This window comes from Martes martes (assembly GCF_963455335.1).
Source record: "Martes martes genome assembly, chromosome: 4".
Lineage (NCBI taxonomy): Eukaryota > Metazoa > Chordata > Mammalia > Carnivora > Mustelidae > Martes > Martes martes.
The window spans coordinates 10,529,695-10,551,522 of NC_137891.1; the positions used below are offsets into that span (position 1 = coordinate 10,529,695).

Below are 21,828 nucleotides of genomic sequence, written 5' to 3' on the forward strand. Positions count from 1 at the left end.
CTTCTTAATTGTCTGACTCCTGCAAGTTTCTGTATCTCTATCTCTAACTCCATGCATCATTTCATTTTTTTTTTCATGGTTTCACTTTCATTTCCCTCAGGTATTTGGGGGATAAAAAAGTGAAATGTTATTCCAGTCACCCACCTTCCCCCAATATATAATGCTCTGCAACTCTGTTGTCCAGTTCCTGTAATGACAGGAAAATTTTAGAGCTGTGTCATTCAGAAACCACCAGCCACATAAGACCACTGTGCAACATGTACAGTGTGATTAGTGTGATTGAGCAATTGATTCTTAAATTTTAATTTTATTTAAATAACCATTGAGGGCTGCCTGGGTGGCTCAGTGGGCTAAAGCCTCTTTGGCTTAGGTCATGATCTCCGGGTCCTGGGATCGAGCCCCTCATCGGGCTCTCTGCTTGGCAGGGAGCCTACTTCCTTTCCTCTCTCTCTGCCTGCCTCTCTGCCTGCTTGTGATCTCTCTCTCTCTCTCTGTCAAATAAATAAAATCTTTTAAAAAATAAAAAATAAAAATAAATAAATAAATAAATAACCATTGAATCACCATTTTGTCTCTTGTCTCTCTTGTGGTGATTTATCATGACTTCAACCATCACTTCCAGATTGTTCCATGTCAATATCCTAACATCATCTTTTCCAAGCTCCACATGCTCATCATCAGTATCCTGCTGGGCAGCGTCATCTGCATGTCCCCATGGTGCCACTGGCTCAGCCTGTTCAGGATCCTCTCATCCCCCCCACCAGAATGTACTTCTGACATGACACAGTTGTTTGACCTGATCCTTCCACATCAACTGTGGCACCAATTCATGTTGATGCTGTCTCCACCATATATGTACTAACTGTCCCTGTATTTCTTTTTCTAACCCTGTTTAAGTCCTCTAACACTGGTTAGCTTTCTAATGGGTGCTAACCAGTTTCCAACTGATGTGAACTTGTCTAGCCACCTACAGTCACTCCACCCTGAGGTTCCTCTTGAGAAAGAAGTTGTCTTTGCATTTTCTTTATGATCTATAAAATCAAAGATACTGCAACCATAAGACACTTCATGGAAATGAATGAAGCATGACCCACAGTTTTCTCTCCATCTATTCTTGTCCCTGCCCATCTTGCAGAGAGCAGGAATCCTGTGTAATGTCCCTTTGTGGGGTGACAATGTGGGTCCTTGTCTCTAGCAGGAAGCCCACCCCTGCAGGCTATTCTCCTCCCTACAGTTAGCCCACCAAGTCAGTGAACCCCAGTGGCCCAGCTGCTTTCTCTCTGGCCAGAGAACTGTAGCCAGTACAGAAAGAAGGCATAGAACCCCATGTTCACTCACTTTGCAGCCATGGTCCCCCTCCCTTTGCCAGTAAGACCAGTATCTATTACGATTTCTGTATACCTCCAGTGTCTATTTCTCAGCTGGTCCTTCTAAGCAGTGAGACACATGACTAATTCACATCTCAGAACTCTACTCCAGTGTAACGTTTGTCAGGATCATCATCTTAGTGCCCCCTTTTTTAAAAAAGATTTTATTTATTTGAGAGAGAGAGAAGGAGCACACAAGCAAGAGGGAGGGGAAGAGGGAAAAGCAGACTTCCTGCTGAATAGGGAGCCCTACGCAGGGTTCCATCTCATTACCTCGGATAAAGACCCAGGCTGAGGGCAGATGTTTTACTGGCTAAGCCACCTAGGCACCCCTTTTCCCCCATTTTGATTACATAAGACTGCACAGTAAAGCCAACCATGGATTGCTACTACCCACAGAATACAATCCAATCTCATTTATCCAACATCATAGCCCATCCACTACCTGACCCAGCCTGATTTTCAATTGTTTTACTTACTAACTCCATTCTTAAACTCCACCCAGACCAGCACACATGCCCCACATTTCTGTGCTGGATTTTTTTGCTGGATATCCCCTGCTCACCCTCCACATCTGGCCTCTACCCTTCTCTGCTTTCTCAGTGCCCCCAGGCTAACATTTATGAATGTATCAACAAGATCATTACCTTCTAGCTTCTGATTGGGTTTGACCAATGGGAAGTATAGAATGAAGACTAGAAGATGGAAGGGCAACGAGGTCAATGGTGTTATCTCCCCATCATACTGGCCAAACTATGGGATGACAATGGCTGCATTTCTCTACCAAGGACCACAGCTTCTCTCAGACCCCCTCTCCTCCAGCTACAGGATTTGTTGGGTTCCATGAGTATTTGTAGATTGACTCTTTCTAGCCTTCAGATGTTTTACCATCCACTGTTGGATTCCTTAACTCTTTATTAACATCTCTTCTCTTACCCTTTTTGAGGTACCAGTTGCGTCTTGCTGGGACCCTGTTGCTCCCTTTGCATCCGATGCCCTGCTGCTCTCCCTCACTCTCTGCACATGCGAGACAGTTTAGTAGAGCTAGAAAGACAAGGAGAAAAACAGAAAACTGCCCTGCACAATATGTTAACCACCAGCCACATGCGGCTATTGAGCACCTAAAATATACTTCATCTAAACTGAGACATGCTATGAGCATAAAATGCACACCAGAGTTTGAAGAAAATACCAAAAACAAAAGGAATACAAACTGTCTCCTTAATAGCTTTTAACTATTGGTTACATATCGATTACACATCAAAATAATATTTGGGTTATGTTTGATTAAATAGAATACACTATTGATGTGAGTTTCATCTGTTCCTTTCCACTTTTTAAAATGTGTGCACTAGGGATTTTGAAATGTGGCTCACATGATGTTTCCACTGGACAGGGCTGTCCTTGATGCTCCTCCCATTTCCATGATGTGACTGAGCAAGTTGTTGAACCACTTTGTGTATGAGCTTTCCCCTCTCTCAATTAGAAACGATAATTCCTGCCCCAACCCATGGGGGTGTTCTGAGAGACAAAGACATAATGCTTGAAAAGTGTTATTTCAACTGCGAAGAACTCTACAAATGTTAGGTCTCTGTCTATGAAAATCTCACTGACACCCCCTCTCGGAAGTGGACGCTCAGATGTCCCCTCTAGGAAGCTCCCTCTGCTCTTTCCAGTCATGAGCTATGACCGGCATTCAGAGATTTTTAGTTAGCATCTTTTTTTTTTTTTTTTACACTTTGCCTAGTGTCTTGATTAGCACCATGATTCCCTTGAAGTGCCAGGAAGATGCTGAGCAGTGAATAGACACCTAGTGTTAATGGCTTTGACCCTCCTGGAAGAGCTGACTTCACTCAAGGGTCTGTGTTTACCCCCTGTGGGTGGAACACCAACTCTTGCATTCCATCTGGCTCCCTTGTTCTTTGTGATCTTTCCAGTACATTATTTGCATTTTTTGTCGTGGTGGAAAGAGTGTGAGCTCTGTAGAACAAACTTGGATTTGATTGCTAGTTCCAGCTCCATATTTGGGTGACCTTGGGTGTATCGGTTAAACTCTCTGAATTTTGGATCTTTCATCTATCAAAAATAATAATCCATCTATCACAAGGTTTCTGTGAGAAAATCAAGCATATGGGTGAAAGTTGGATGTCACAGTTGGTCCTTGAACTATTGGACCACCTGAGTCATATGCTGAACTTCATAGCAGAACACACTCTGATTCTAGTAACTGTAGCTTTTCTTCTTGCAGTTTGTGTTCTTATTCATATTTGCCATCCCTAGGCAGCACAGATTTTAAATAATCTCCCTCTTCAAAGAGAGGCCATCACCCTGCACTCATCTGCATACAATTAACATTTCCAAAGGCACTTCAGATGGAAGGAATCAATCACCATCACTGCCCTTAATACCTTTGATCCCAGCCCCGAGAAGCTGAGGAGCAGCCAGCGAGCCAAATGAGCCCCTTTTATCTCTTAAACCTGTTCAGGGAATTTTGACTAAAGAAAATGGAATTGGAAACCCAATACAGCCCAGCTATAAAATGCTGAAAGGGAGAGCATGCTCTGTTGCCTGGGTATAGTTGAAGGTACATCTCAAAAGCAGTAGGAGAATAGAGCAGGGGAAAAATAAAATAAGTGTTTTTAAAAAATGATTCTGCCTAGAATAACTTATTTCAGCTGGATTTGAGTAGAGGTCCATTGATGGGAATTCTGCATGCTCTATTTTGCATAAACTGCAGCCAAAATGGATTGACCATAAAAGGGGACAAATAATTTAAGAATATTTCAGAGCAGTCTGAGTACAGAACCATTCTAGAATTGCATTTGTTTCTAATTGCAAATGTCTTGCCCATACCTAGTTTGAGAGCAATATTTTGGAAAGAAACTAAGTATTTACAAAGTGTTCCCTTTATTTTTCATAGAAACAAACACTTGCTTTCTTTTCATGCTTATATTTTGTTGTTTGCACTATATTTTATTTGGTGATAGCAATGGCAAGTACGACTCATATAAACAGATTTGGGAACAAACACTACTGCCTATTCATAGAGACAGGACATAACTGGGGGGGAAGACATGGGTGGTGGATGGCCAGGGGCCAGATAGCTATGACCATTTAGCATGTTGGAAGCCTCCATCAATTGGTCAAGTGGAGTTCTACTGTAATGCAATGACATTTTAAAAAATTTATTTTTAAAAAATCAAAACAATCCAAATTGATCTTTTAAAAATATTGAAATCACCCTTGATTAGAGGGCAGAGCTTACAAAGTTGAGACAGGCTGAGAACTCTGGTCTCAAGGCAAGAAGAGACACAGAGAGGAGAGACCCCTGGGGCAAGCACCAAGTACAGAAGGAGGTGGAGACTGGGATTGACAGATCTAGGACTCTATTTGGACTTGAGATTGGAGAGATGCACAAGCCAAGGAACTCCAAGGACCGCTGGTAGCCAGCAGAAGCTAGGAGAGTGGTATGAGTCTCTCCCTGAGAGCTCCTGGAAGGAACTAACCTGCCTACACCTTGATGCCAGACTTCTGACCTCCAGAACTGTGAGAGAATAAATTGCTGCTGTTAAGCCATTTAATTTTGTGATGATTAGGAATCCCGTGTCCATTTCCATTGCCTTTAGAATCCAGTCCACTTCTTACCCTCTCTCTTCACCTTAAATATTACCTGGATAGAATTAACAACAACTAATCCTTATATAGCATTTACTGTGTGTTGAGTGCTGTATTATGATGCTCTTTACATATGTAGGTGACCCTTCTTGAACAACACAGTGAGTCCACCTTCTACTTAGAGAAGGAGACCTCGTAAACTGTGGAGCTGCCAGTTTCCAATGAAAGCTCCATGAAGACTTTTGCTGCCAATGGGAGAGCCTGGCCAGGCCAAGGATAGTATTGGGTTTTCAGCAAATTCCCTTTGCTTTTCTCACAGCAAAAGCATCCTGGGTCCTCCCAACTATTCTAAAGGCTCCAGCTTCATACCTACCTGACCACCATGTGCAACAAACTGATAATGACCTCAGAAGGTCATCTTCCAAGGAGTGTGGTCTTCCTCCCAGAACAGCTTTGATCTACTGAGTTTGATTCCTAACGGGCTTTAACCACAGATTGATCCAGGGGTCATTCAGTACGTTTGGTTGACTTCCTTATTTAGGACTCAGCTAAATCATCAAAATCCAATTAAAATTCCACATTAATTGGCTCTTTCTGAGAGCCTTGCTCAGAGCTCTCCTAATGGTAACATGTGTATTATCCCTATTCAGGTTAGTGCATTAGGGAATATAGACCAAACCCTGAGTTAGATGCCAGGAATAAAATGAGATTTTTTAGATAGAATTTCTCCTAATTATCTAGAGTTTGGTAAGCTTGGCACTTCCAGCTTTTAGTTATATGTGGCACGCCTTATATCTCTTCACTAGAATCCAAGTTGCTTGATCAATGGAAGACTTTTTCCCCCCCTAATTTTTAACCTGGCATTAAACTCTTAGAGACACTGTACCAAATAATGACCGAATTAATAATGACTGAATTAAGGAGCATTTCCCATGAAGCCCCTTCCCCAAATATGAGTACTATTGATAAATATTGAGGAGTAATTTCCTTTTCCTCCTTAATCACTTTGATGGTAAAACCTTCAGAGGATTTCGTTTATAACAGAGGGTGTTCCTGCTCAGTTTTCTTCTCCATCGGTTCCTCTTTTTCCCATTGTCCAAGAGTCTACAATTTAACTCAGTGGAAGCCATCTCTTCTATTAATCACTGGAATGTAAATACTTCATCTTACACCTCTTGACTCTCCAACAGCTCAAAGAATTTCATTTTTTACATCTATTATTCGGATCTCTCTTTGAAACACACAAGAGGCAGGTAGTGCCCTGTACCAACTTTTGTCGTAATGCCATTAATATTTCATTGCAGTCATTTTCAGTCTCTTGAGTCACGTAGACTGCAAGCACAGTGAGGGCAGAAGTGAAGGTCATCCCTTGCTTTGCTCAGCGCATGTGTGAATGAATAGCAGATGATATTCCACAATAGATTATAATAACAGGTGGAAAAGCTGTGACAGGAGTCAGCCCCATGTGGTCCATTGCACCCACACAGAGCCTGGTGGATAGAACTCACTCACTAATAAATCAAGATGCCTGGATTTGTACCCGGGGACTGCCACTTACTTGCTCCATGCCCTTGGGACAACTACTAGACTTTTCTAAGCCTCAGTAGGAAATGTGTCTTACTGTGTGGATGCCTCATGAGTTGTTGTGAGGTTGAAATGAGATGAATCATGGACAGAGCTTGACCTACAGTCTAAATGTCAGATAAGATCTGTTGTCAGCAGAGGGGTTGTCACTGTATTGGTTACTCTTTTGAAGCATTTGTTTTAATTATAAAGTAATACATTGTACAGAAAATGAAATCTTTGGACTACCCCAGGCTGAACTGATTTTAAGTAAGTAGAGGGAGAGACACACTGAAATGCTGGCAGTGTGAAAAGATGGGGAAATCAAAGGCAGGCAATCGAATTACACTTTATGATGAAAGGGTAGCTTATGTTTGCCCTGAGTTCAAGGGAGCTAATGAGTGAGAGTTTCATGTAATGCAACCTTACTGATGATGGTAATTTCTGTTTTTTGAAATATAAATGAGGAAGGTTTAATTGTTTTTTTTTTTTCTTCCATGAGCAGCAAATTGGCATAAGCTCATAATTAAACACGGGGGTAAAAGTAAAAACTCAGCTCAACAGCCAGTTTGTTTTATAGGCTTGGAGGAGGGGGTCAGAGAGACCACATGCCCACACCTGATCTGAATTTGTAATTCTAATTCTAATTCTCCAGAAATTCTAATTTCTCCAGGCAGTTTGTGGAGGTAGCAGCTGAGGGCCCACCAGCCACACTGCCCCTGCTGTGGCCTCCAGCCTTTGACTTAGTTTCTTTTTTGGAGCTCAGGCATCGACAGCCATGCTTTCTGAGATGCAACAGAAGCGGGAAATGCAGTTTGGATCCTGCATTAATACATAGGTTGCCTCAAGTTGATTACTTCTCTGAGCCTTCATTTCTTCACCTGTAAAATCCTTTTAACAATTCATACCTGGGGTTCCTGGGTGATTCAGTCTGTTCAGCGGCCAACTCTTGATTTTGGCTCAGATCATGATCTTGGCGCCCTGGGATGGAGCCTGTGCCTGGTTCCACGCTCAGCAGGGAGTCTGGTTGTCTCCCTGTCCCTGTCCCTCTGCCCCTCACCTATGTATTCTCTCTCTCTCTCCCTCTCTCTCTCAAATAAATCCCTAAAAAATAATTCCTACCTCACTGGATTCTTGTGAACCTTAACTGAGCTAGTACACATGAAGATAAGTTTTTAACTAAAACCACATTTCAGATGTAAGTGACTAGTTCTTCATTTTTTAAATGTTGTCTTTGAGGAGGATATACAATCTCTTGATAAGGCTGCATGCAAGAAGCTCCTTCTTGGGTGCCTGGGTGGCTCAGTGGGTTAAGCCTCTGCCTTCGGCTCAGGTCATGATCTCAGGGTCCTGGGATCGAGTCCCACATCGGGCTCTCTGCTCAAAAGGAAGCCTGTTCCTCCTCTCTCTCTCTCTCTCTGCCTGCCTCTCTACCTACTTGTGATCTCTCTGTCAAATAAATAAATGAAATCTTTAAAAAAAAAAAAAGAAGCTCCTTCTTTAAGTTTTAACTAATCTTTTAACCTCTCAATTAGAGTTACTCCAATTACGATCACATATATGATGTTCTGGATAAATGTGAAAAGCTCTGTTCAATATCAAGATAGATCATAAAGGCAATGTTTAAAAAAATGTCCATGGATGAGTGTAAAACTGTTGTAAATTAATAATTAAATAGATCCCAGAAACATAACAATTGAATTAGAAACCAAGAACTCTCTGTGTTGGAGTCCCATCATTCGGGCTTTGGTACAAATAAATCCTTAGGTAGGTTGCCTTCCCTGAGTGATGTGGACTCTCTCCATGCTACCCAGATCAGGTCTATCCTCTCACATCACCCAGGTTTATTTTCTCTGTGGAACTTAAAATTATCTGAAATTACATTGTGAATATATATGCTCACTTGGTTATTGTAGGTCTCCCAATTATGATGTAATTTGGTAACTTATTAGTCTTGTTCTACATCATATCTCCCAAACTTCAAAAGATGTTTATGGGATGAAAGACCGTTTTCTGGGAAAAGAAGAAAAAAAGAATTCACTGTGTTGGAAACAGTGTTTGCATAGCCTAGGAAGCATGAACTGTGGCATAGTTATAGGCAAGTGTCTCAGCTGCATATCACTTGCATATCACTTGCAGTGGGCAATAATTATTGGTTGTATCTGTCCTCATGCAGCCACAGGATGGGCAGGGTGGTGCTCCAAGGTGTAGGCACCTTTCAACATTTATAATAATAGAAATTTGGTTATTCAACATGAAAGATTGTTTGCTTGCTATGATGACATTTATGCTTTTTTTTAATTTAATTTTATTTTTTCAGTGTTCCAAGATTCATTGTTTATTTTTTTAATTTAATTTTATTTTTTCAGTATTCCAAGATTCATTGTTTAGGCGCCATACCCAGTGCTCCATGCAATACGTGCCCTCCTTAATACACATCACCAGGCCCACCTAACCGCCCACCCCTCTCCCCTCCAAAACCTTCAGTTTGTTTCTCAGTGTCCACAGTCTCTCATTCTTCATCTCCCCCTCCGATTTCCCCTAATTCACTTTTCCTTTCCTTTTCCTAATGTCCTCCATGTTATTCCTTATGCTCCACAAGTAAGTGAAACTGTATGGTAATTGACTCTCTCTGCTTGACTTATTTCACTTAGCATAATCTCCTCCAGCCCCTCCATGTTGATACAAAAGTTGGGTATTCATCCTTTCTGATGGAGACATAATATTCCATTGCATATATGGACCATATCTTCTTTACCCATTCGTCTGTTGAAGGGCATTTTGGCTCTTTCCGCAGTTTGGTGATTGTGGCCATTGCTGCTATGAACATTGGGATACAGATGGCCCTTCTTTTCACTACATCTGTATCTTTGGGGTAAATACCCAGTAGTGCAATTGCAGGGTCATAGGTTAGCTCTATTTTTAATTTCTTAAGGCGTCTCCACACTGTTTTCCAAAGTAGCTGCACCAACTTGCATTCTCACCAACAGTGTAAGAGGGTTCCCCTTTCTCCGCATCCTCTCCAAAACTTATTGTTTACTGTCTTATTAATTCTGGCCATTCTAACAGGTATAAGGTGGTATCTCAATGTGGTTTTGATTTGAATCTCCCTGATGGTTAATGATGATGAACATTTTTTAATGTGTCTGTTAGCTATTTGTATGTCTTCTTTGGAGAAGTGTTCATGTTTTCTGTCCATTTTTTGACGTGATTATCTGTTTTTGAGTGTTGATTTTGGGGAGTTCTTTATAGATCGTGGATATCAGCCCTTTGTCTGTACTGTCATTTGCTTCTCCCATTCCATGGGTTCCCTCTTAATGAAATTTAAGCTTCAGGACCTTTCACTTAAAAGGTCCTTCCAAGGCCCTCTAAAAGGCCCTAGCCTGCATGTACTGATTTTTTGTGATTTTTTTTAAAGACTGTATGTATGTATGTATTTAATTATTTATTTATTTGAGAGAGAGAGAGTGAGAGAGAACAAGCAGGGGGAATGGCAGAGGGAGAAGAAGTCTCCCCTCTGAGCAGGGATTCTAATGGAAGTCACAGATAGACTTGCGTTTGGAGCACTCTCTGCTATATTGGATAGTGGATCCCAGGGCCATGGGAACATGACCTGAGCCAAAGGCAGACACCTAATGGATTAAGCCACCCAGGACCCCTTGCAATATTTTTCTTGAAGAGGATCCCTCCAAAGTATTTAAGTCTAATGACCCACAAACCTGGATTGGGCCACTGTCCTTGACCCCATGGAGTGGGTGGAATATCCTCTCCCCCCACTATACTTTTAGGACCTAAGCCTTTCCCTCGTAAACACCCAAGTGGTTTACTGTTCCAGGCATGAATACTATGTTCTGCCAGGTCTGTCAAATAGTTACAGGGGAAAAAAATTTACAATGTGGAAGTCTTTTCCACACCAAGATCTGCAGTTGTCCAAAAGAGGTGTCTGTTTAGAAAATTGGAGCAATACTTGGTAGCTTTTGTAACATTGCTCCTCATCACCAATGAGGATGCTGTGATAACAGATTTTGATGGTTGGTCAAAATGATTGGTCATGGAATTTATCAGACCTGACCATGGTTGGTCAGGAACTTATCAGAATCAAGAGAAATATAGCAGAGAGTGCTCCAAACGCAAGTCTATCTGTGACTTTTGATTTTTCCTTTGCTGGAATTTCAACCAGAAATTTATTTCTGGGAAAATCCCTACAGTATTTATGGACAACTTCATTGCTGTGTGGATGGTGCAGTCAGACACACCTGGGTTTGAATCCCAACTTTGAACCTCAGTAGCTGTGTAAACTTCCATAGAAAATGTACCTTGATGTAACTCAATTTCCTTTTCTGTTAAACTTTTCCTTTTCTGTAAACTTCCATAGAAAATGTACCTTGATGTACTCCAGTTTCCAATGTATCTCACTGACTATGGTGAGGCTTACTTGAAATGAATGTGGTGTGACTGAGGAACAGGCACCACAGGTCCCCGCTTTCCCCTCCCCCATGTCATGATTCAGGGTCCAAAGTGTGCCCTTCTTGTTTCCATGACAGAGCTTATTGAGTTGAGTCATCACAAATCCCACATCTTGGATTCCCCACAGGCTGTGTGTTCTCTGGGACCAGAGTCCAATTCAGCTCCCAAGAACACACTCCGAGGAAATAAAATTGAAGTTTATCAAAGGAAATCAAATTAATAGTTAAACAGTGCCAAATATGCATGTTTAGGGGATATGTAATGAAACAGGAGAGATATGTGGTATGACATTTGCAAAAATGTAGTCAGGAGGATTTGCAGGGTGTATGTAATTTCTCCTGGCCTGAAGAATTTTAGAAAAGATTGCTGCGTATTGATGACATTATAAAGCGCCTTCCTGTTGCACCTCCTGCTGTGGTCACACATGAGGACTTTTCATATCCATCGGCCTTGGAGGAGGGTTAAATCCTCTCTCAGGACATGTTCCTCTCCTAGACCTGGTAGGTCTCTCACCTGGTGGACCAGTTTCCCAGTTGTGGTGAAGAGCAGAGGTCGGGAAACCACCCCTGCCACAGCTGTTAGCTCCAGAGCCACACCACCTTCTGGGTCTGCCCTGGCAAAACACAGATGGTGGCCGCCTTCTGGACCAGCACAGATCTTGTGACTAGACACTAGAATGATGTTATCGAAAATTCCAATATCTCCATGACCATGATTGCCAGTGACAAAAAGCAGAAGCAGCTGAAAAACAGCCTCTGTCTCACCTCTGTGTTCTAGATCTTGCATCTAATTGGCAAAATCCAGATCCTCTCCAGAGCTGCAGGATTTGGGGAAATGCAGGAATTAACTTTCCAGGCCCTTTAATTCAGAAAGGGGATACTCAGGGCCTACTCATTCTTTGGACAGAAACTGCTAGTAAGAAGTTCATTTTACTTGAGGATCTAGTAGCATATACTTAAAACAGAAAATGCCCATGAAGTCACATTTAATACAGAGAAAATTCCCAGGAAATCATTCTGATGTTTTCTATTTTTATTTATTTCATTTTCAACGCTGTGTAGGATCTACTACATTGATTGAAGTCTCACAAATGTGTCACAAAGTCCAATTTTTAAGATGCTGCACTATTTGCATGTGGCGGGAAGAGCGTGGAGGGCTAGGTCACCACTCCCACCATGCCCACCACACTCCTTGTATGTCCATTCCAGCAGACTCTAAATTTAGTCTCTCTCACTGGAGCCTATGGCTTGTACATAATTCTGATGCCTCAGGATCCGGGACCCCATGGAGAAGCATCCTGGGATCAGACCATCCGTCCCCTCTCTGAGATGGTGGCTACCACTCTTGACTCCAAAGCACAGGAAGCAGGGGAGGGGGACAGCCCACTGAAGGACAAAGAAGCAGTCACATGAATGGTGCTTTGGTGGACAGGGTGTTAGCTTCATTTACAGACAGAGGGGCAGCTTTGGAAGCTTGTGCTGTACCTACCTCATCAAGAGTATTCAAAAGAACCCTGGCTCTTGTGCCAAACTTAATTTTTTTAGTCCAGTTCTGCTATTTACAATTAGTTTCTTGGGCAAATGTTTTCACTTCTGAGCCAGTAAACTCATCTATAAAACAGGGTAATAATCCCTACTTTGTTGTATGTCCTTGGACAATATATAATATCTGTCTTGCTTTTCTTGGCTCCAATATAGGCTTTGCTCTGTGGGTTAGCTGTAAAGATCAAATGAAATAAATTGTGTGAAAACTGCCACACAGAGGTGCTCAGATGTCAGTCCCTTTCTTAGTCATTAGTCATCCTAATCAAACTCCTTTTCCTTCATCTCTGTTAACTTGGAGTATTAGTTATCTTTTGCTTTATAATGATCTCAACATGTAATGGCTTAAAATAATCACCATTATTTAGCTTCCGGTTCTGTGGGTTGGCTAGGGAGTCCTTCTGGGCTTTGGTGAGTGTCTCCAGTCACCTCATGGGACTGATGGCTCTCAGGTGATCTAGGTCAGCCTCCCTCACACATCCAGCCATGTGGCAGACCAGAGACCAAGGCATCCAATTCTCTATCATGTGGCCTCTCATCCTTCAGTAGGGAGTGCAGGGACACTCACATGGTGGTCTCAGGGTTCCAAGCATTGCAAGAGGTAATACAAGCCCCAGTGAACAAACACATTGCTCACCTCCGCTTCTTCCCATTGGTCAAAACAAGTGGCGCAACCATGCCAAGAATCAACGTGAGAGGGTCCTACCTGAGGGTAATTATTATGCACACAATCTGCCATGTTTAGTAAGTTTGGACTGACCATGATTCTCCTGCACAGAAGCTCTGCAGAATACTGGACAAAAACCATATCCCTCATTTTTCTCCCCACTTATAGGGCTTATCGAAAGTGAGAAAATGTTGTAGATCATTGCAGCTTATCTAAAAAGGCACGTGTTGAATGTGGATGGTCTAATATTATATTATTTATATTAGATATAATAGCTAGTATTAGATGTTTACGTATCTAATGAAAAACTTTTTTTTTTTCTGGTCCGTTTTGGAAGACTAAAGCGTAGAAGGGAAGGAATGTGGGGGAAGGAAAAGAGACAGAGCTGGCCTCAGCCTTGGTTGAACCCCCACCGTCCATCAGCTACTCTAGTGTCTCTTCCACGTGAGACCTTCAGAGGACCGTGGAGGGGTCTATATCTTTCCTATTTCCCAGATAAAGAAACTGACACTCAAGCAAGATCACTCAGCTAGAAAATGAACTCAAACCTCATCTGTGTTACATCATAGCAAAATCTCTTTCTTCTCCCAGGCAGCATGAAGAGCCAGGCTGGTAAATATGGGGCCTCATTCCTGTGGTTTCCTAAATGCCCCCCAGAGGAAACATTTTTCATTTTAAATGAACATAGCGTGTTCACCTCTGACGACAAAACAGGTTTAATAATATGAATGGACCCTGAGACAGTATCAAAGTGTTTTGGTTCCATTGATGTATTTAAGAAATGTCAATTTTCAGGCTTGGGAAAGCATCCCAAAATAGATGTTTTGGACTTTTTAAGTTTTATTTTTAATGTTGCCTTATTTCTGGTTTCATTGTTATAAAACTTGCAAGTTGTTTTGTCCTGAAAAGCCAAAGGAATCAAAGTCTTAAGTTTTGATCATTCAGTGTGTGTGTGTGTGTGTGTGTGGCAAATTGATCCCAGACCTATTGACAGAAGGAACATAAAGTTTAGCAAAGCACATGATGAAAAACCATAAGAGACCTCTATTGACCTATATACACTGAAATTTCTGCTCTCCTAAAATGTTGAAGAAGGGAATGTTCTAGGCAATTGAATATGCCCATTAATACACAATTACATGAGGATCAACTGCTCTCAAATGTTTATTCTCAGGGATCCCAGACACTCTTGAGAGGACTGTCATGAAGGCACCAACCTTTTATGGTCTCTCACTAAGGACTGTCTTCTCATTTGTTCTAAACTCACCTGTCTGTTTCCCTCTTGTCCTCCTCCAATCCATCACCATTCCCCAGCCTGAGTATCTCTGAAAGATGTGGTGTGAGTCATTCATGAAGTAAGTCAGCTGGCATTTATCGAGTGCCCCCTATGTCCCAGACACCGCTCCAGGTTCTCGGGATACCACTAAGATACTTGTTCTCATGGACTTATGGGGAGATGAGAGGAGATAAGCAGTGAGCAAATGAAGAAAGGAATAACCATGAAATTATTCATCGTGATGAATCCTATGACTATGGGAACTGACTAGGTTACAAGAACCTGGAATGCTCCTCCAGACTAAGGGTCAGATGAACTGAGACCTGTTGGAAAAGGCAAACCAGCAAGAAACTGGGGGAAGAACATTCCAAGAAGAAGGAATACCTAATGCAAAGACCTTAAGATGGGAACAAGTTCGTAAAGGAGCAGAAAGTTTCATGTGGCTAAAGGATGGTATTTATTGGATTGAGAAATGGGAAATGGCCAAAGCATGTATCTGGGACATGTGAATGTAGATTACTGTTGTTCGTCCCAATGGAGCTGTCAAGTGGGCACCCAACTATAGAGCTTAGAGTCCAGCAGAGAGGTTAGGGTTGAAATACAGTCTATGGAGTGCGTTAACTTATATACGATGTAGAAAGCCATGTTCTAGAAGAGTTAATCCAGGAAGGTAGTGTAAATAAAGAAAGGAAGAAGCTGCAGTACTGAACTCTGGAGTTCCCCAACATTTAAAGGGGTAAATAGACGTGAAACAATCAGCAAAGATGTTTAAAAGGTAAAATAATAATAATAATAAAATGAAAACCATGCCAACAACAACAAAAAATCAAAAGAGCAGATTCACAGACCAGAACCAAAAAGTGTCTCAAGAAGTAGTAGTGGACACCTCACTTCAGTGGCTGCCAGAAAGTCAAGAAACATGAGACCCACAAGTGACGCAGTCTTCCTAGATGTAGAGTGATAGAAACCAGACACATAAGGGAACATACTATGTGATTCCGTTATACGAAGCTCAAGAACAGGAAAAACTGGTCTATGGCACTGGGAGTTCTGACTCCAATAGTTCAAAGCATTTCATCTTTCACATCTGTTATCCTGGCATCTCTTTGGAACATGCAAAAACTGGGTGGTGCCCGTGCTGATGTTAACTGTAATGCTGTTAATATTTTATTGGAGCCCTTTTCACTCTCCCAGCCAAATAGACCACAAGCACAGAGAAGGCAGAAGAGAAGGGCATCTCTTGTTTTGCCCAATTAAGTGCAAAGCAAGAGCTCACCACCCACTCCTTCCTTAGCACCTGCTTGCCACATACCAGTTCATCAGATGCATAAGTGAGTAGCGGGTGATATTCCACAATAGATTATACAAAGATGTGGAAAAGCTTGTGACAGAAGAGGGAGCCCCAGGTGGTCCACTGCACCCAAGGAAAGAATGAACCCCAAGTCAGGCTCCATAATGCATAATCCATAATCCTGGTGAATAGAACTCACTTACAAATGGATCGAGACACCCGGATTTGCATCCAGGTGCTGCCATGTACGTGTTCTGTGCCTTTGGCACAGTTCTCTAGTCTCTGTGTGCCTCAGTTTCTCCAACTCTAAAGCAGGGATACTAGAAGTATCATCTTTATGAGCTGCCATGAGGACAAAAGGAGATGATTCGTCTACAGAGAATGACACATGGTAGTAATCAATAAGAGTTGGTGTTGGTGGTGGCGGTAGTGGTGGACAGAATTATACTTTGGGGATATGATTGCGCTCTTCCTTAGGCATTACCTCTGTTAATGTGCTCCCTAATTCTGGAAGGAGTAGTGACTTGTTGGGGACACAAAGGGCTTTTGGGGTGATGTCATGTTCTGCTTCCAAGTCTGGGCTCTGTTTATGCAAGTGTGTTCAGTTTGTGAAAACTCATACAGCTGTCCATCTAGGATATGAACGTGTTCCTCTATGTGAATTACACTTCAATACAAATAAGAAAAAGATCCTTCATGGGCTCCCGTTAGCTTTCAAGATGAAGTTACTGTTTCTTAGCCTAGCACAGAAGTGCCTTTAAGACCAGACCCTTATCTTCTCCACATCAAACTCTTTAAAGTGCTATAAATATATCAACTTTTACCTCATCATGGCTTCGCTCTTACAGTTTCCTCCACTCGGAACCAAAACTCAGCTCAAGTACCACCTCTTCCGGGAAGACTTCCCTGACTGTGTCAAGATGTCCTTAATGGGATTCACACTGCCACTGCACTTCCATCCATTATTGTATTGACGATCCTACTATCTTTATGTACTTGTCTGAAGTTCAGTGAGAGTAGCAACATTTTTTCATTAAATTGTGTCATTTTGAGTAAGAAAGACCTTGAAAAATAAATAACAACTGATTACTTAAATAAATGGATGAATAATATTAAAAGGAACCCCTTTTCAGATTTATGACCATAGGAAGGTAGAAATGGAAAAAGACAGAGCTGGAATTTCTTTAGTACAGGTTAACATGGGTTTCTCTGAGGATGTGCATGAATATCATGACCAGTCTCTATTTTATCCACTTAACTCAGTTGTAAGAAGTGCCCTCTCACTGAGACCAACACTTTTAATTCTAAACAACCTAAATGGGAGTATTGAATGCAAAGGACATAGCTGACTCTGTGACCAGTAGCTTATTACTAGTATGGAATAATTAGCATGACAATGGCCATCTGTTAGCACAGCAACAAACAAGAGATATATAGTAAGCATTTACTGAGATCCTACTGTATACCATAATATGCACTATCCAGGTGGAATTCAGACTTACATGTTCAGCAACTCTGGAAGGAAAAACTGAAGTGGCTTTCATGGAGTCCCTCTATGTATTAGGTATTATACAGTTTATCTCATTCATTCAACACTCCCCAAGATGGGTGTTATCACCCCAATATCAAGAGATGCAGGGGTGCCTGGGTGGCTCAGCTGAAGCCTCTGCCTTCAGCTCAGGTCCTTGATCTCAGGGTCCTGGAATTGAGCCCCGCATTGCATTGGGCTCTCTGCTCAGCAGGGAGCCTGCTTCCCTTCCTCTCTCTGCCTACTTTTGATCTCTCTCTCTGTCAAATAAATAAATAAAATCTTTTAAAAAAAAGAGAGAGAGAGAGATGCAGCTGTGTTAATCACACAACTAGTAGAAGAAGGACAAGCTGTACAGAAGTCCCTCCACCTCAAAATCCAGGTTCTCCCATCCCGTGGATGCCAGTTCTTCAGCAGAGCAGTGGGAGCTACTCAGTATGCTGAGTGTTTTGGGAACTGGGGATCAGCAGATGCTGAAGGAAGAGGCAGAGAGCTCTGAGCCTAGTCTTTCTCGGATTAGAGAAAGATACACAGCCCTTTCTTTACCATGCTCTCCCTTGCCAAGCCCCAAATGAGGAGTTTTGAAAACCAGAAGCGGCCCTTTGTCAAGCAAATTCCTTTTGGTGCATGCTATGTAACAGACAGTCAGGGTGCTGCTCTGGAGTAGTTAAGATTTTGAGGGATTCGTACTAAGGAAATTGTCCACACTCTTCCTTGAGCCCTGGCGGCAGGTAAGCAGTCCCTGCTAGCACTGCATCTTCATTTCCACTGCAGTGTACAGAGACTGTATAACTCCAGTGCTCTGTGTTGTTCAGTAGGTCCACCAACATTGCTGGGCATCACTGAAATGATCACAGTGAAATAGAGAAGATGGAACACTTTGGGTTCTTAGGCTACTGTAAAAGTAGGGTATCTGTCTTTCAATCAGTTGACCAATCTATATCTGTATCTGTCTCTCTCTATGTTTACATATATTTATAATTTAGTATATAATTTGTATATATATTTATCTTTGCATATATATGTTTATATACATATATACACACCATTTTCCCTCTGTTTTGTACTGTTTCATCCCTTGGGGAATTTAATTTTCCAGCCCATATACAATCACAGTACCTTCCCTTTGTCTCTCCAGTCTAACCCTTCTCTTTGCCTGCTGCACTGGCCCACATTCAGATCTGCTCTTCTTGCTGGAGACATGGCAACAACTATGTCACATATTCTCTGTCTGTCCTCTAGCCTTGCAATCTGTTCTCTAGAGTCACATAAATAATGATGTCACCTCCCTTCTCCTCCCTGACTTAAAAAATTGCTGGCTCCCTATTTCCCTATTAGCTGAAGACTAAATTCCTTGCCTTAGGATACAAGGACCATTCCAAACTACTTTCAGGGGAATTCTCAAGTCTCAGTTCTGACCAGTCCTTCACACAGAGAACCTTCAACCGTGGTGAACTCACCCACAAACTTGCCATCTGCTATCCATCCCCTTCGTCTTTGCTTGTTGTCTGAATGATCTTCTCTAACTCTAACTGGGGAACCCTTATTTTTTAAGACATGATAATATCCACCCGGAATGTCTCACCCTCAATAAAGCCCCTCCGCAAAGTAGGCAGAACGAAGTTCAATACTGCCTTTGCACCTCAGAAAACAGATTCAGAGAGATGAAGGAGCTGGTCCAAGATCAGACAGTGAGTAAACGTGTGCCAGAAAAAGACTCAAATTCAGATCTTCCAATTGTGATTTCTGACCGATATATCAATGTCTCTTTATTGAAAATGGCGCAATACTTTTCTGTGTCGGAGAAAAGTGACAAACCTTATGTGAAAGAACCTTTCGGCACTCTCTAAAAGGACTGAAATCCTCAAGCCATAAGAAGTGCTTAAAAGAAGTATTTTTCAAGAGGGGATGCTTGGCAGCAGATTGGGCACCTAATGTCTTCTGCATACAGCAAATGTGCTCTTTATCCCTCACATTCGACTAAATTCCTTTCAGGAGAACTCGGCATCGCGCCCGAGTGTCATATTGCCTTTGGTTTGTTGTTTTATTACCAGGCAAAAAAGTGCCTTCCTTTTTATTTGATTAACATTATCCTGGGAGTGGAGAGGAGTATTTTGTCACTGCATTGTTTCAAATAGTCAGTGAATGGTGATAATAGTAAAAAGCAAAGCAAGTTTTAGTGTTTTAAATTCTCCACAGACCAGGACCCCATTATTGCCTGTACCTAGCACGGACCACTCCCCACTTCCTCCCCCCACTCCCAGGGCATAGCATGGATGCTAAGCATGTTGATCAAATGTATCTCACTAGGTCCTGAGGATAACCCCAGAAGGGAGCTACTGTTATCATTTTGCACATGAGAATAATAGGTTTGGAGAAGTTAAGTCACTTGCTAGGGACATATAGCTGAGTTACAGGATCTGAGCCCTGGTCTGTGAAGGCAGAGTCTGTGAAGGTTGGCCTTGTATGTTGGGGTCTCCCAGTATACAGTAGGCATTCAGCAATGCTTAAACAAATCAAAGAATGAAGAAAGAGCTTTGTCTGGCAACTACTAAATGAAGGGAACTGGGAAAATCTTAACTCCTCTAAGAGAGAAAAGGAAGAAAAAGTTCCCTGAAATCTGAATTTTATTACTCATCCTTTAAGTTCTGTTCCATATTGTAGACTATAGACCATAGAGTAATACAAACTATCATCTGTGAACCAGCCACCAGAATGAATTAAAGCATCCCTGATGACAACTGCTATTTAATAGGCATCTACTGTATGCCAGCATCTATGAAAAGGGCCTGAGGGTGAACCACAATCCTGGGAGGCAGACAGTATTGCTCCCATCTTATAGATGAAGAAACGGAGCCACAACGGGGTCATATAGGTTATCATGGTCACTAGGTGTTGAGCTCAGTCAGGACTTAACTCAAGCTTGCCTGACTCCAAAACTTTTGGTCTTAGCATTTCTGGGCAGAACTAAAGTTCCTGGTGGTCTTAGACCCCCACCAAGTAGACACGGACATTATCCGGACTGTCAGCCCCCTTACTATTCTGAATAAGCCTGAGGAGCATGTATGGACTATGCTTGTAGGAGCCAGTTCAACAACACCTTTTGCATGGTTGGGGTCATGCTTAGCTTTCAGAAACACTAACAGTTCCGGATGACAGTTCCATAATTCCCTTTCAGATACAAACTCAACTGCCAGTCAAGATTTTGGTAATAAAAATGGAAGAATTTTCATTTTTACAAGTGTGACTGAAGCTTTTCACTATGCAGCATGATGGCCTTTTTATATTCTGCCTGTTCATCCTCCCCATACTTCCTGTGTAACATTCTTACTTTAAAAGCTAAAACACTTGCACCCATGTACAATTCGAGTTCTAAAACAATGCTTAAAATAGAGCATGCTTGCCAGGGAATTTCATCAACATTTGGGATGTGGTTACAGCATGCTAGACACCATCTAATTCTTTTACCAATACGAACTCCCTTCATCCTTCAGCCCTGTCAAAGACATGTAGTTATGATCAGCTCCAGGTTACAGATGGAGAAACTGATGCTACAGAGAAGCTAAATGATGTGGTCCCCCAAGTCACAGAGTTAAGGACGGGCCGAGTTAAGGTTCAAAGCCAGAGCCTACCTCTGGGGCAATTCACGTGACTGTCAGCCTGCACAGCTGCTTCTGCTTACTGAACTTCTCTGTAGGTTCCCTGCTCTCCACCCCGGTGGTCAAAGCTGGACCCCTTTTAGGGACAGCGACTTATCTTTTACTCATCTGTTCCTTCCACAAACGTGCACTGGCTACTGTTTTGCGCATCTTTGTTTTCTGACATGTCCCCATTTGGTTAAGACTTACTCTCTCCCCTCTGTACCCACCCGCCCCCCACTCTGAATAGTCACTTCGGTGATGACCACACTCTTTATTGTGCCCCTGCACCTGACCATGAGCCTTAGGCAAGACTGGATGTTTGACCCAACTAGACTCCTTATGCACACATGGTGAGTCTTGAACTGAGCAAGAACCTCCTCAAAATAGCCAAAGAAAGAGGGCATAAGATACAAGGCATACAAAGATAAAAGGCATAAGAGCTTTCAGTAAAGGAGAAGTGGGAGAGCCTTCTTGCTAACTTGCAGAAGGAGAAATCCAAGTTCAAGGGCAAGTTCCTTTTGTTCCCAAGACTCAGCCTCAGTTTTGCCCTTAGCTTCAATGAGACACTGCAGTATCCTTAGGACAAAGTCTGAGTTTTCTGAAGCTATGTTGAGTTGGGTATCAATCTGCCACCAGAGAAATCCAAATAAATATGGCCACCCCTTCCTTCCTAAGCCTGTGTTGGGTTCTGGAGGTGGACAGGACGCCGCTTTAGCTCTCAAGGTTTCACAGTCTAGGGAGGGTGACAGCCATCCAAACAAGAATTGTAAAACCCCTACAGTGGAAGTTATCAGGTTACGCGGTTGCTTGATTCATTGGATGAGCAGGTGAAAATGGGGAACTACTGAAAAATTATACTTGAACATTTTATT

General features: G+C 42.2%; 1 protein-coding gene across 3 annotated transcripts in view; it reads left to right on the forward strand.

The window, feature by feature from the left end:
- The window catches only part of ADCY8 (adenylate cyclase 8), a gene marked incomplete at both ends in the record, with an annotated part of 223,421 nt that overhangs the window by 57,089 nt on the left and 144,504 nt on the right, over positions 1-21,828 (forward strand). The gene's annotated exons all lie outside the window — the stretch shown is intronic.